This window comes from Phyllostomus discolor, chromosome X (assembly GCF_004126475.2).
Source record: "Phyllostomus discolor isolate MPI-MPIP mPhyDis1 chromosome X, mPhyDis1.pri.v3, whole genome shotgun sequence".
Taxonomy (NCBI): Eukaryota; Metazoa; Chordata; class Mammalia; order Chiroptera; family Phyllostomidae; genus Phyllostomus; species Phyllostomus discolor.
This window is the reverse complement of record NC_050198.1, coordinates 68,258,619-68,262,476: the sequence shown is the minus strand read 5'-3', so window position 1 is coordinate 68,262,476 and position 3,858 is coordinate 68,258,619. Positions and strand designations below refer to the sequence as shown.

The window sequence follows — 3,858 nt, the reverse complement described above, 5'->3', positions numbered from 1 at the left end:
GGATGTTGTATCTTTTCAAATACTTTTTCTGCATCTATTGGTATAATCATATACTTTTTATGTTCATTTTGTTTATGTGGTGTATTACATTGATTGATTTGTATATGGTCAACTATCCTTGTGCTCCTAGAATGAATCCCTCTTCATTATGATGTATAATTTTTAAATGTGTTATTGTGTTCAATTTACCAGTATTTTGTCTAGGGTTTTTGCATCTGTATTCATCAGAGGTAATAGTCTGCACTTTTCTTTTTGTGTGTTATTCTTGCTAGGTTTTGGTATCAGGGTTATGTTGGCTTCATAAAATGTGTTAGGAAGTATTGCCTCTTCAATGTTTTAGAAGAGTTTGAGGATAACTATCAAATCTTTGAATGTTTGGTAGAATGAACTAGTAAAGCTATCTAGTCCTGGACTTTTACTTTTGGGGAGGAAACCAACACACTTTTGTTAACACTGTATAAAAGAGAAGGCACAAATAAACACTATTAGGAAATAAAAGGAGCATCCAGTCACTGAGTGGCCACCAGGACTCAGCAGTCTCCCCTCCTCGCTTACTTCCTGAGGCTCTGCTCCCCCTTCTCCTGCCATAGCCTTCCTTCCACAGGCCATTTCCACTGAGGAAGAGGAATCACATCATTGAATCATATGACTACTATCTAGAACATTCACTCTTTCAACCCCTTTGCTGGTGCATGTAAGGGTGATATTCTGCTGCCACTGAGCATTATATCCAAGTAAGGATTCAACAGAGAAACAGCAGGAAGACTTTTACTACTGTCCAAGTGATCACTGATGATTATGATAAAAATAATGAGTGAAGGTGTTTAAGGAGAAATTTTCCTGCAATGGTACTGTAATTGAGCATCCAGAATATGGAGAAGTAATTCAGCTACAGGGTGACCAGCACAAGAACATATGCTAGTTCCTCATAAACACTGGACTGGTTAAGGAAGATGAGCTGAAAGTTCATGGGTTTTAAGTCCTTTGGGCTCACTGAAATTTATGTGAGGATTTCTTGCAATGAGTGGAATTTCCCTTCTGTCCCTTATCACAAGTTTAAAAACCTCAAAGCTTGTATAATGTAACTTCTTGGAGCCTGCTTTTAACTTGGATTAATGTAATGCCTTCACGAAATAAACTGAAAAGAGCCATGCTGTCTAGCCTTGAAGTCCCTCATTTAAACAGAGGTCAAGCAGTAGGCGCCTGGCAGTGTCCAGCCTGAAACAAAGCAATAACATGATGTTTCAGCCAAGCCCAGAGCTCCAAGACCACAAACGGCTATGTCTGGACATAAGCTCCTTAGCAGAGTTCCCTGCTGTAAGAAAAATGTCACCACCTTTACAATGTTTGGTGAAGGTTAGAGGAGAGGATGGGGCTAGGCAGCAGCAACATCTGTACCACTAGTGGGAGCCTTGGGTACTCAAAGATCTCCAACATAACTATGTGGATAGAGTTTAGAGCAGCCATCTACCATCTAGTGAGGTGAAAAGAACTTTTGGCTTGCCACCAAGGTTTATTTCGCCGAACATATACTAGCTAATTGATGTTTGAACACCAGAATGCAAGGTCAAGCTTCTATCAGAGTTAAACTTTTGACAAGGGAACCAATTTTAAACTGATATGTTAATCATTGCAACTTAATAGCAACAGCTGCCTAGGGCCATGTGATCTCAGACTGATTTGGGGCTTTTTTTCTCCTTCAGTTTTAATGTTATATAATATATTTAAACCTTTATTTATATAAAACTTGTTTTCATGCTAATGATGGCTATGAATTTCTTCAGCTGAACAAACTGTGTGGTCATGTTGTATATGAGGCAAAAGGAAGAAAAAAAAACCTGTTTTCAGGAACAAAAAAGGGAGCATAACCATAAATACAGTGATGAATTTTGTAATCTACCAAGATAATTCTAAGGAAACATTACACCAATAAATTTAAATATTTAAATAATCTAAACAATTCCCTGTATCAAAACTGATTCAAGAAGGAATAGAAAACTCAAGTAGATATAAAAATCATTAAAAACATCAAATCAATATTTTCACCAATATGTCCCCTAGAGCAAGGGATACAAAGGAAATACTAAACAAATGGGACTACATCAAATTAAAAAGCTTCTGCTTTAAGTGGAACCTAATCCAAAAAACAAACAAGTGAGCAAAATAGAACCAGAGACATGGAAATAAAAAACAAACTGACAGTGACCAGGAGGGAGGGGAATAATGGAGGAAAAAAGGGGAAGGGTCATCAAGGAACACATAAAGAACCCATGGACAAAGACAACTGGGGGAGGATTCAGTGTGGGAGGTGGGGGAGGGCAGGGCAGGGGAGAGTAATGAGGAGAAAATGTAGACAACTGTAATTGAACAGCAATAAAATTTTTTAAAATATATCAAATCATTAATTAAAAATATTTTTCCATAAAAGGCACCAGACTTGAATGTTTCTAGAAGATTTCTACCAAGTCATTTCATTTTTGGCATGTTACAAAGGTTGGTTTTGGATTAAAAATTCATTAATTTACATATTTATGAATTAAGAGAGGAAATTAATGTAATCACCTCTATGAATGCTGAAAAAATAGCATTTAAACCCCATTCATGATTAAAGGGCTTACTTGAAGCCCTTAAAGAGAAAAGTTGTCTTATATACTGATAGAGTATCAACCAATATCAACCAAAAACTTACCAATAAGTTCACAATTAATGGTGAAAGTTTATGAGCATACCTTCTAAAATCAGGAACAAGAGAAGGATGCTTGTTAATATTGCTTCTATTGAACATATATCACTAGAGACACCAGTCAGTACAGTAAGGGAAGAAAAAGAAATGAGACATATAAAGACTGGGAAACAGTCATCAATTTTATCTAATAGGATTATGTACATAGAATTAATTAGAGTTCAGAAAGACTACATTCTATTCCCATTTTACAGATGAGGCAGAGAAACTTCAAATGTCCAACATCATATAGTTAGTATATAATGCTATTTTATTTTTCCCTTTCTGGTCATGACACCACCATCAATCCAGTCCCATAAATCAGAAACCTAGAAGTCACCTCTTAAAAATCTCTCCCTTACCTTAGAATGTCCAGTACATCACAAAATATCCCTCCATATTTCTCCTAACAATGGCCTCCAAACTGATTTCTTTGTAATCACTGTTTGTATTAACAACATTTAAATAGTATCTGCCATGAGACATGCACTTTCCTAAATGCTTTACAAATCTGAACTCATTTAGCATTTTTATTAACTATTTTATTGTTGTTCTATTACAGTTGTCCCAATTTTTCCCCCTTTGCTCTCTTCTGCCCTACCTATCCCCTGCTCCCACAGTCAGTCTCCACCCTGCTGTCCATGTCTGTGGGTCATTCATACTTTGACTAGTCTCTTCCCCTTCTTTCTACCATTATCCCCCTCCCTTAATTGATAAATGTTGAGTGTGCTCTGACTGCTCCACTGACAAGCTATTCCCCCATTTTCTCCCTTTTATCGAGCCTCCCTATTTCTTGAGACACAATATTGAAATTAGGCCAATTAATAACTCTACAGTGGCCTTTCAGTGTTTGAGTGAAAGAAAGTTGTACATCTCTCATTTTAAATCAAAAGCTAGAAATAATTATGCTTAGTGAGGAAAGCCTGTTGAAAACTGAGACAGGCCAAAAGCTAGGCCTCTACTGCCAAACAGTTAACCAGGTTGTGGATGCAATGGAGAAGTTCTTGAAGGAAATTAAAAGTACTACTACAGTGAACACACAAATGATAAAAAAAGAAAGTCAGCCTTATTGCTGGTATGGAGAAAGTTTTAGTGGTCTAGATAGATCAAACCAGCCACATTATGTTAAGCCAAAT

General features: G+C 36.7%; 1 pseudogene; it reads left to right on the top strand.

Annotated features, from left to right (window-relative positions):
* The first annotated feature begins 645 nt into the window (after positions 1 to 645).
* On the top strand, positions 646 to 1,224 carry LOC114505373 (annotated as a pseudogene).
* Positions 1,225 to 3,858: the final 2,634 nt, after the last annotated feature.